This window comes from Echinops telfairi, unplaced genomic scaffold, assembly GCF_000313985.2.
Source record: "Echinops telfairi isolate 266 unplaced genomic scaffold, ASM31398v2 ScPeMD7_7472;HRSCAF=8510, whole genome shotgun sequence".
NCBI lineage: Eukaryota > Metazoa > Chordata > Mammalia > Afrosoricida > Tenrecidae > Echinops > Echinops telfairi.
This window is the reverse complement of record NW_022111376.1, coordinates 5,338,987-5,351,044: the sequence shown is the minus strand read 5'-3', so window position 1 is coordinate 5,351,044 and position 12,058 is coordinate 5,338,987. Positions and strand designations below refer to the sequence as shown.

The 12,058-nt window shown below is 48.2% G+C and overlaps 1 protein-coding gene across 1 annotated transcript in view; it reads left to right on the top strand.

The window, feature by feature from the left end:
* Nucleotides 1–1,336: 1,336 nt before the first annotated feature.
* Nucleotides 1,337–12,058, top strand: part of MTM1 (myotubularin 1) — a 122,212-nt gene continuing 111,490 nt past the window's right edge. The window contains exon 1 of the mRNA XM_004715602.2: nt 1,337–1,354. The gene's annotated coding sequence lies outside the window, so the exon portion shown is untranslated. The remainder of the gene's footprint in view (nt 1,355–12,058) is intronic.

Below are 12,058 nucleotides of genomic sequence, written 5' to 3'. Positions count from 1 at the left end.
TTTATTATCAGCACTAGAGAAGGCAAAGGAGTGGAGCGTGTCCTTTGGATCTCTGTACATTGAACCTCCTTGATCCAGGAGACAGCTGTGACACCGGAGGGGAAGCAGAGGAGCAGCAGCAGAACCAGAAGCCAGAGCATGGGACGGAGCAGTGGACGTCCCAGCCCACAGAGCAAGTAAAGCTGAGAACATTTGGAGGCAGGAGACTGGCATGTGGGTTGGGGTGCCTCAAGACACTTAATTGAGGCAGCTGGAGTTGAGTGCCTTCAGGTTCAGGCTTATGATGGAGTTGCATACCCTCTGAGCATTTATTTGAAGCCCTAAAGCTTTGTAACATTGCCCAAGGAGGGCTAAGGGCCAGAGAGAGGCCCGTCTATGGCCACAGCAGAGAAGACACTGTTGTGACAACTGTGTCCCGAACATTTCTCACCTGAATTGCAACCTGCTAACCTCCCTGATAAATCTCAATTGTGAGCAGTCTGAGGGTTTTGTGTGACCATTATAAGGAATCGTGGAACCAACAGAGCAGTATTTTGTAGGCGACAGTTCACACACTGAATTGTTTCATTTTTAAATTTCCTTTTTATTATATTAATGGCCACCTGTCCCAAAACTTTCACTAGAAAGAACTTGTCTGAAACCTTTCCTTTTGCGGAGTCTCAATTGGGTCCCTGAAAGGGGATGCCCCCTCTTGTAGGACACTTCCAGCTGTTAGCTGGGTTTGTGAATTGTAGATTTTGCACCAGAGTGAATGACATTCCTTTCTCATAGTATCCTATCCTCACCCAGTTAATTCTTATGTTCCCAATAATGGCCCCATTTGGAAACATCTGTTAAAATTTTAGTTAGAGAAAATTTCCCTCTGGATTTTTCTTGAAGAAAAACAGTGAGAACCCCCGACACCGGTCCTGGGACTGTACTTGCCAGCAGCCTCCGCTTAGCACTGATTCCAACTTCCCATAACAGGGCGGCTCAGCGTTTTGGGATAGCCCTGCCAGGTCCAGGCAAGCTATTTGGAACTACAACTCCCAGCTGCCCCCACGCGCCGGACCCTCCAAAAAGGGTTTCCCATCAGTCTCTGGAGCTTTCTCTTCAGCCTATCACGGAGGCCGTTGCACGGGCCGGCGAGGGCGAAGAGCCCGCCTCTCGGAGCTGCTTCCCAGGCCCACCGGGAGCACTCTCTCGCCCGCCTCCGCCTCTGCCACGTGATGCAGCTCGGCCAACCGGCGTGCGGAGGAGGGCGGCGGGCGGTGGCTGGAGGCGGGGAAGCCACAGGGGGAGGGCCCCGGAGGGGGCGGAGCGGGGCCCGGAGAGCCGAGCAGCCTGGCAACGGCGGTGGCGGCCGGAGCCGGAGGTGGGTGCGCGCTCGGGGCTGGCCTGGCTTGCAGCCGGGCGCTGCGGGGACCATGGGCGGCTGGGAGGGCGGGAGGAGAGGTTGGCGGCTCGAGCTGACCTGTCCCGCGAGGCCTCTCCGCACCCGGCGGGGCTGCGGCCGAGTGCCTGGCCGTCTGGCGGGGCAGGGTTGAGGTCGGCCGGCAGGCTGGGCGGGCGGGCCGGCAGGTGTCTCTGGCGGCCGCAGGGGGCGAAGGTCGGGCCGGAGTCAGTGCCCACGGGCGGGGGGTCTGTCGCCGCCCCTGACTGGACTTCGCTTCCCTAGCCCGGTCATCTCTACCTCCCCGGCGGCTCTCGGTGGCTGGTTCTCGCCCTGGCCCTCCGAGCGGGTCTGGCCGCCGCCGCATCCCCCCCGAGGGCCCGGCCCGCCCAGGACTTGCCGCGGAGTGTGGGTCGTCACGCATGCGGAGTGTTTCTGGGTCACGCACGGGAGCTTTCTCTGCTTTTGCAACAGTTGAGGGAAGATCTAAGTGGGGACGGTTAGTTCCCTGATACGCAGTCGGAAGTATGCGTAGGAACCAGCTAGTGCCCTGTGCTGGGTTGCCTCCCTCAACTGGCCTGTGCTGTGCTCAGGAAGTGCAAACGAAGTTTAGTGTTTGCCTAAGCAAATAGTAGTAGTCAATCTGCTGCCAATTGTGTAGTGTAGGGTTTATAGAGTGCGTCCACGGTGTGAGAGCCAAAGTGGGTTAGGACTGCTTTTAAACTTGCCAGACTTTCTGTAGAAGGGAAATCGGCATAGACTTTGGAACTCTCCCATAGTTCAGTTTTTCTCCCAGATGGGGACACGAAGGCCTAGAGAGGACTTCCAACATTGCCATTAAGTTCATGGCAACTTAATGGCAAATCCAGGTTCCGAAAGGGCTACTTTGGCCTTCTGTGTAGTCTGAGTTTTTCTTAATACAGCTCATTTGGGTTGGAGTCTTCACGGTTCCAGCAGCCAGACCTTCTGCATACCCTTCCAAACCAGTTTATCAGCAAAGTAAGACACTCAAGACTCGTTACTATAGAGACGTGGTGTACCTTCATGGGAAACACATTGGACAGGATCACATGTTCCTCCGATTTGACTCTGAGGACTGTTTCACACAATCCAATCTACCCTTAAGGGATCCCACCCCCACCAAGGAGCATCCATCCAGCCAGTGAGTGGGTGCCACCTCCAGCACCAATGTAGGAGGGGGCTTCAAAAAGTTTGTAGGGAAATTCCAGTGTCTGTTTAGGCCCTTACCCCTCAGGATCTGTGAAGCCCCCTCCAGTAGCAGCCTCCTCTGGTGGTTGAAAGTGGATAACCCTCATTGGGGCTGATCACTTCTCTTAATGACTGTTAAATACCGTATATACTCATGTATAAGCTGAGTTTTTCAGCAAACTTTTAATGCAGTTTTTGTGTAAAATTAGGTGCCTCATCTGATATTCGGGGTGGCTTATACTCGAGTACATATGGTAAGTGGTCTCCTTACCTTCCAGCCTTCACTTGCATTTATCAAGTTGTCATTGGTTTCATTCATTGATTAAACTTAGGAGTGCCCATGGTGTGTGATCATTTCTTCATAGATGGCCTTTTGGATGGTCAGTTCAGTACAGCCCTGACTTGAGTTACCATTTAACTGCTTCCATGCAAACAACACATGACTTCAAGCACCTGGGTAGGCGGTCTTCAAAGCCCTTACTGTCTCGTTCTCTAGCTGCAGGAGGTTCGCTTGAGGTCAGTATTTGTTGATTTCATGGCAGTCTCTGCCCGGTGAACCTCTTCTCTCAGAGGCCTGTCAATCTTGGTGTTGTGTGGTTTGTAAAGGAACTAGTTCATTTTGAAATTAGCTCAAGTGCAGAAGCACTCAACTTTCTAAGACCAAGCATGCTAATAAAATAGCATTAATGATGACTTCCAATGAGGATTGGTCTTTTTAGTACCCAGCGTTCTCATTCTGTATGTTCAAAGACTTCAAAGCAAGTATTTACATTTTTTACAGGTTCTGAAATAGGATTAAAGCCACACACACACACAAATACCCCAGTATTCTTTGGTCCAAAATGAAAGGAGGATTAGCAAAGGGTAGTTGCTTTAGAAACCCCACTGAAAGCACATGTGACCCGTGCTCCTATTGAGGGTTCCAGAAGAAGAAGAAAAGCACAGACTTTTCAAGGCTTAAGAGGCGACCTTTTTAACATCCGGCCAAGGATTTTAGAAGCCAGAGTGTCTTGTTATTTCTAAAGTCTATTCAATTTTATCACGGAATAATAGGTTGTTTTCATTGGTCTTTAGTAATTTCTCTTCCCTGTTTCTGACCTCTTTGAAGTTCTGCTTTATTTTCTAGTTTCTCACTTCATTATTCCACTTTGGCAGATTGGGTGGAGGTGGAGGAATCGATGGAGTGGGGGCCATTGACTGCAAGGTGTGGACTCTGAGTTGGGCAGGCCACTTGGACCTGAATCCTGGCTCTAGCATGAGCTGTGTGACCTTGGGCGAGTGCTTAGCTGCTCTGCGCCTCAGTTTCCCTTTCTGGGAGAGGAAAATAAACAGTTGGCCTCCTCCTAGGTTTGAGAGCATTGAATGTCGAATCCAGGATCCAAGTTTAGAGCAGCATACTGCACATAGTAGACATTGAAGAAAAATGAACTGTTACTGACTACTTGAATCATACACACTTAAAAAAATTAGCCTAGCTGTGTCCCAATACACTTGGCAAGCCCGTAAGCTTGATTCTCTGTATATTTCTCTGTACTTCACTGCTGACACGAGCTTTTAGTCTCAGTGTGGCATTGGTCATGGTACCCTCAGTTCTTGCAGTGCTTAATCCCCTTTACCCTTTGGACTGAGAGGTTGCTGGAGACCCTGTTTTGCTTGTTGCTACAAACTCTTTGATCTTGGAAGCATATGTATTCCAGGAGACCCAATTGGAGGGAGTTGAGTTAAATCCAGTTGCTGCCCTGTACTTGGAGGGTAGCTTTTCCACAGTGAGAATCTCCCCGCCCCACTTTTTTATTAGGAGTATGGCAGTATCTCTTTCGAAAAGTAGCTCTTCTGTAAGTGCTTACACTCTGTTCAACCAGTAGGAGCGTGGGCAGGGAGGGCATCTTTGTGAGGTGGGAAAAAGCTCCCTGCACTTAGTTTTCAGAAGCCAAGTTCAAGTCCCCATTTGGCCCTTGTTAAGTCTGAGACACTTGTACAAGTCATTTTCCCACAATGGCCGGAGTGTCACCATCTGTTAGACAGAGCTTATCACCCCTGCCCTGCCGAGTGCCTGCAGTTCAACCATGTGCATCCGAGCCTATGGGGAGCTCTGTAACACTCTTATGATTACTGGTGTAAGGGCAGCCGTCCTCTCTGTTCTTGGCCTGTCACCCCTGGAGCCGTCCTGTCCCTCTCCCATCACCACTGAAATAGGCAGGCACCTCTCAAATGGATGGGGAGCCATTGATACACCGCATGTGTTTCCATTTTATTCATTTTTATTCATTCATAAAATGGTAAAACTGTCACAGGAGAGCAAGGCGACCCCTGCATGGGGGTTGTTCGCACAGGGTCTCAGGCCACTCTCCTTCCTTGCGCAGTAAGATGCCAGCACTTGTGGCCACGTCTATTCGCCAGCCCATACCGTTTTCTGTGTTTAAACAGGATGGGTGCCTGGCCACCCTTTTCTGGTACTCAATTTTGCTTCTCAAGCTCTTGAAATGTCTCCATAACGAGTGTGCCCTGCTATCATTTTCCCACCTTCCATGCGCACAGGCCCACCTCAGAGGTGATGCGGGTTCCTTTCCAGGCCACTCCCATAAGGTATAGATGGCAAGCAAGCCAATCACACGGCTGTTTTGCTCTCCCAGATCATAAACAAGCCATGGCGACGCTAGACTTTCATCTCTGAAGTGTACCGAAAGCGTAATGGAAGAGCCTGAGATCCCGAGAGAATGCCTTGCATGTGAAGTGAGCACATGCTGCTGAGAAAAGGATACCGATAAACTTGCTTGCTGCTGGGTTGCCATGAAGCTTCCGGTTTTTCAAAGGTGCCACAGCCATGAGGCACAATAAAGTGAAGTGCCATGGAGGAAATAAAGTGTACCTGCCATAAGGAGTCCCCCTTCTTAGCATGCGATCCCTGATGGGCTGGGGTATGCCCAGTCAGCGTTTGTGTAACTGGCTATGGCTTACACTGGGCAAGACAGGCTCTTCGAATTTGTTTGACTGTGTTCATTTATTGCATGTCCACAAAACACGCTCCCCATTGGCAAGATGAAACATCTCAGGCTTTACCTGTCTGTCCATGGGCACATGAGGAGGAAAGGCCTGAGTATCTAGTGATGGGAGGGTGCAGTCTGACCCTGCTTTCCTTCCTCTGTCTTGATTTCGCTTGCTTTTTTATTTAATGGCTGGTCTACTTGGAATGATAAAGAGGTGAGGGAAGTTAAAGGACAAGAGTTGACAGAAAAAAGGTCAATGTAACTTGTCTGCAATGCGGATTCTGTTTTGACCCTTTTGCCTATAAATCCTGACAGCCCACAGTGCTGTTCTTTCCCTAGCATGTGATCATTGCTCGGTGTTGATAATCATGCCCTTGCACTATGTGTGATACTGCCATCAAGTCCATGCCGACTCATAATGATCCTGAAGGGCAGGGTCTAACTGCCTCTGTGGGTTCCGAGACATTCAATCTTTATGGGAGCAGACAGCCTTGTCTTTCTTCTGCAGAGCAATTGGTTGGGTTCCGACCTCCGCATTTGTGGTTAGCGGCTCAGTGCATAGCCCAATGCCACCAGGGCTGGGGGGAGTACTTTCCCCAACTTCAATGGAATGGGCTGCTTAGGTAGGGCATTGAAAGAAGGGAGGGTGGATTGGGCAGAGGGCAGCCTTCATTTCCCTTATGGCCCCAAGAGTCCATCAACTCCCTTTTGTGGTGATTTAGGAGGTTGAGTATGTGCTTGAGGGTTTGTTCCAGCAGGCCCAGAGTTGGCTGAGGAAACATACCTGCAGGCATCGCCCCCTAGCCCTCCTGTGAAACATACCAGTTCTTGTGGGTCAGGCATTGGGAGACAAGTAGGGGAAGGAGGATTGGTGCTTGGTTTCAGTGAGGCCCCAGGTGGGCTTGCCCTTGACACTGGTTATGTGATAAGCAGGATATGAGAAACCCCAGCCAAAATTTCATTTTAAGCTTCCTGTGTGGAAAAAAGATAAGGCTTTCTGCTCCAGTAAAGAGTTAGTCTTGGAAAGCTACCAGGGAAGTTGTACTCTGTTCTATAGGGTCGTTGCTCTGAGTCTGAATCGACTTGCTAACAGTGAGTTTGAAGGTTTGGGGGTGGACTCTGAGGGGTTCCTTGCACATACTGGGAGGTTCTTGTGGGGACTTGGAGTTCTGGGCCTCTTGCTGCGAGACCAAGCTGTTAGGGACATGGCCTTGCTCCTCAAAATTACAGCCACAGACCATTAACCTCACCTGTGAGCTTGGGTGACCTATGGAATCTCAGGCCCCACCCCAGCCCTCTGGAATCCCAAACTGCATGTTAAGACCCCATGATTGGTATGTAAATGAAAGAGACCACAGAGTTAGAATAGCAGTTCCCAGCCTACCCACCGAATCACTCCCCTGTGGGTTTCCTCAGCTGTCAGTCTTTACAGGAATAGACAGGCTGATTTTTTCCCCCCATGAATGGCTGATGGGTTTGAACTGCTGACCTGTGGTTAGCAGTCCAATGAGTAGAATAACCTGGCTTTGAGACAGCTAAGCTGATAGAAACAATGCTAGCCAGACGTGTAATTCCCCCCCCCCCCAAATGTACAGTATCCACATGAAAAAAGAGTAAAACTGGTGACATTAATTTGAATTGTATTTTACTTAACCCAGCATATCCAAAATATCATTTCAGCACCACTGCAACAGTTACTGACTGGTGAGCTCCTGAGCTCACTGCCTTCCATTCGCTTTCCACTTCTCCCAGTGATCTTGTATTGGGTTTCTGAAGCGGTACATCTTGACTGGTTCGAGAGTTCGTTCCCCCTTCTCCCAAGAAGTTACTGGGATCTGAGGTGTGCTTTACATTTACAGCACATCTTGTTGGGACCAGCCCATTTCCTGTGTTCAGTGACCCCAGGAGGCCTGGTGCCTTGCTTTGCTGATGGCTTGATCAGACCTGATGTCTTCGGGCCAACTCGGTGACACCTTACATTAATATTCAGTGTGACCGGTGCCAAACCCCATACCCAGCGCTTCTACATACATCTCCTCTTAATGCTCACAACACTGCTTTGAGGTAGAGAATCTGTCCCCCCACCCCCACCCGCCCCCACACCACGGAGCAGGATCCTAACCCAGGCGGATTGTCCTCTTCCGTCTGCAGCCTCAGCCAATGCTAAATATTCAGTTTCAGGCAGCTTCCTGCAACTCTCGTGACTAGCTACCCAGGACTTGTGTCAGTTTCAGTTTTGCAAATTGTCTTCAGAAGACACCATTGGTATCTATGAGAAACGCAAGCTTCTTTCTTGAGGGGAACTTCAAAGAACCCAGGCAGTGTCGCCTACTTCTCTGGCTTTTCAGAGGGCAAGGGGTTGTGGTCTCAACTTCAGACCTGTGTGTTTCCCCACTGGCTGCACACTAGAACCAATCTCAAATACCTAGTGCCTGGGTCCTACCCACAAGGATGCTGATTTATTCAACTACTAAGTCCAAAATTAGCTGTCTGAAACCACCCTGAGACACCTCAGAAGAAAGGCCTGGCGTGTGTAGTTCTGAAAGGTCTCCGTCTTGAATGCTTTACAGAGTGCAGTTCTACTCTGAAACCTCAATTGGAATCGACGCTACAATGAGTGCTTTAAGTGGTTAGGATGAGACTCAGAAATCCAAGTGCTGCTCACTGAAAAGTGGGGCCTTGAAAGAAAGGCCTGGTGATGAACTTCTGGAAAGCCAGCCCTGAAAACCCCCGTGGAGCAAAGTTCTACCCTGACATGCAGGGCGTGCCAGGAGTCAGAGTTGATGCCACAGCAGCTGGTTTTGAAAGTGATACCCAGACATCTGCATTTAAAAAAGAATGCATTCACTTTGTCATTTTTGAAGTGAGGGGGCTTCAAAAAGTTCATGACAAAATGGAACTAAGAGATACTGAAATTTTCCCACAAACTTTGTGAAGCCCCCTCGTTCAGCAGTACTGGTGTTCAGCAGTACACCAATTCAGAACAGTTTCTGCATCAGTAATTCAGTGACAGTGCTGGCCGACTTTGAGGTGGGCAACCATTGGCACCCTTCTCGTGTAAGTTGTTCCTCCCCCATTAACACTAATTCACTGCCCCCTTCACTTCCTATCCAATCTTTCGAGTTGCTGTTGTCAATTTGATCACATATGAATCTTAAAAGAGCATGATGCTCAAGGCAGACCTCCCCCCCCCCCCACAATTTGGTTAAGGCAACCTATTATTTGGCTTTAAGAAGATTTCAGAGGATAATTTCGGTTTTTCGGTTAAAGATGATCACAGAGCAGTAGTTTTGGGAGTTTACCCTCCCGTAGTTCGCAGAAAGTCTGGAGTCCATAAGAATTTGAAATTCTGTTCTGTGTTTCCTCCCTTCTGATAAGGATTCTATAGAATCTTTTATCAAAATGTTCAGTAGCTGAGCACCATTCAGTGCTTACGGTCTCATGGCAGAGGAGGTGGCTCAGACAATTAAAAACATTTTTTTCCAGTGATTTTGCCTTGTAGCCAGGGTTGAGATTTACTACTACAAACAAGTGCTCCTCCACCTTTATGTGCTATGAATCACCTGGCTGAAATGCAGGCTCTGACTCAGGAGGTCTGGGGTGGGGCCCGAGTGTCTATTTCCAACAAGGGCCCAGTATTTCCAACAAGGATCCAGATGATGTTGAGGCAGTTGGGGTATAGCTCACACTTTGAGTAGCCAGCTGCATCAGAATCACCTGAAGGAGGGTTGTTTTTGTTTTTTTAATTGTTGTTAAAAACAAGCCCCTGGCATCCTGCCTGGAGTTTCTGATTCAGTAGGTCTGGATGGGGTGGGGCTCAGACTTTTAGAAGGAGCATCATTTTCAATCTTGTCATTGAGTATTCTGCTGACTTTAGGCGCTGTGTAGGCACACTTTTAATTCATTGCGTTGGCCCTAAATGGATGTCAAAGCATCTTTCTTTTCTGCCTTTATGGAGATAGGCATTTCCCCCTTCCTTGAACCTGCTAAGATCATAGTGGGTTATGCTTTGGGCTGCTAACCAAAAGGTCAGCAGTTCGAAACCACCAGTCACTCCATGGTAGAAAGATGAGGCTTTCTACTTCCTGAAGGATTTGCAGTCTCAGAAACTCAGGGGCAGTTCTATCCTGTCCTATAGGGTCCCTATGAGTCACAACGGACTTGATGGCAGTGAGTTGGGTTTGTTTTTAGTGTGTTTGGAAACCGTTATAGACGATGGGGTATTTTAGCAAACAAACCAACCTTGCAAGAAGTACATCCAGGATGCCCCTTAGATGCAAGACTAAATATTAAGCCTCATGTACTTTGGCCATGCCATTAGGAGGGACCAGTCCTTGGGGAATACCATGCTTGGTGAAGTAGAGGGGCTGCAAAACACAAAAGGAAGACCATGAGTGGGATGGATTGACCTGGCTACAATAGTAGACTCAAGCGTAGCAGCAGTTGTGAGGATGGCTCAGGACTGGGCAGGGTTTCTCTTGCACAAGGGGTTGCTGAGTCAGAACCAATTCGACTGTACCAAACAACATCACAACACCTTTTCGGAAATTGCTCATCTAGCTGGGCTGGATTGGACCACATTTTCTTCAGCACGTTTCCATCTGCATTTGTGAGTGGCTTTTGGTTGAATGCCCCTCCCTGTGCTGTTTTGTTTATCTTTGGATCATGATTCTGCTGGCCTTATCTGGGTAGCACAAAGAGTTACTTGCTTGGCTACTAACCAAAAGATTGGAGGTTCAAATCCACACAGGGGTTCCCTGGAGACTCAGCCAAGAAAAGTCTATGGAGCACAGTTATTTTATGGCACACTCGATGCCCTGAATTGGAGTTGCTCAAAGACAACTAGGTTAAGGTGACCAGATTTTAACCTTGGTAAAGCGGGACACCATTGATAAAACTCATCCTGGCGAAATAGCCACATGGCAGCCGAAAACCGTATACCCTAGCTTGTGCATTCTTTCCAAAATGCGGGACCTTTTTAAAATGCCACAGGACGCGGGAAAAATTGTTAAAAATCAGGACTGCCCCGCCAAAAGCGGGATGTCTGGTCACCTTAAACTAGGTGCAACTGGTTTGGTTTCCTTGGATTTTATGAAGTGATTTGGGGATCATCATTCTCTTATTGTTCTCTGAACATTGGTGCATGATTGACTGTTTAGTTGAACTGGCACACAGAGCCACCTGCGCTGGTGTGGGAAATGTTTAAAACCAACTGCCACTGACATGCTTCTGATTCATTTTGACCCTAAAGGGAAGAGTACTACTGCTCCCTAGGGTTTCTGTGGTCTGATCTACATCTCTATGGCAGTGGAAAGCCTCATCTTTCTCTTGCTGATTGGCTGGGGGTTTGAACCACTGACCTTGGTAATTAGCTGCCTAATGTGTAACCTCTGCTAGCCGGGCTCCTTGGGAAGGTTTTTTCAACTGCCAGCCAATTTCTGCCTGCCATGTCTGTGCTTCTCAGACCTAAACCCTAATACGAGGAGTTACCCCCCCAAGAACTGGGATTTTTTTCAAAGCTATGTATTTAATTTTTTTTTTTAACAAGACAACCAAAGTTCTCTCCATTACACTTAATACATTTGTCAAATCTGCGATTCCATTCTTGGAAACATTTTTCAAACTCATCTGTTTGGATGGCTGACAGCACTTCCCTCATTTTTTTCTTCACCTCTTCTACGTCATCAAATTACTGTCCTTACATGTCTCTCTTCATTCTTGGAAACAAAATGAAGTCTCCCGGAGTGAGGTCATGTGAGTCAGGTGCGTGGGGCAAGAGAGGCATGCTGCATTTTGCGAAAAACTGGCCCACTGAGATGACTGTGTGAACAGGTGCATTGTCATGGTGGCAAAACCAGACCCCTGTCTGCCACAAATAAGGGATTTTTTTTGTTACGCACTGTTACACAATCTTTGCAGAACCTCTAAATAGAAAGCTTGGTTAACAGTCTGACCTGGTGGAACTAACTCCAAATGCACTATGCCCCTCACATCACATACGGTTTGAGGCCGTACTCCCTCATATTATTTACTTGTGCTTTGCCTTCCTTCCCTCCCTCCCTCCCTAAGGTTTCTCAATTGTGATTATGCCACCAACTTGTTAGTGAAATTAGTTGCTTCTCTCTTTTTTCAGTGTTTTTCTTGTTGGTTTAATTTTTAAAATGAGCTACAATTTTATCTGACTTTAAATTCAAGCTCATAAATCAATGTTTAGTCAGAAATCTCGCTGCCATCCCAGTCTCTTGCTACCCACACTGTTTCCTACTCATAAATAATCACTTTGGCTAGTTTTTGGTTAATTGTTCTGTGGGTTTATTTTTCTGTCATTTGAAAACTCGAACAAGCATGCACATGTGCACACTTAGGTATACATACGCGTAGTTCTTCCTTCCCTTAACTTATACGGGAGAAAGACGAGGCTTACTACTCCTGTAAAGAGTTACAGTCTCTGAAATCCACAGGGGCTGTTCCACTCTGTCTTATAGGGTCG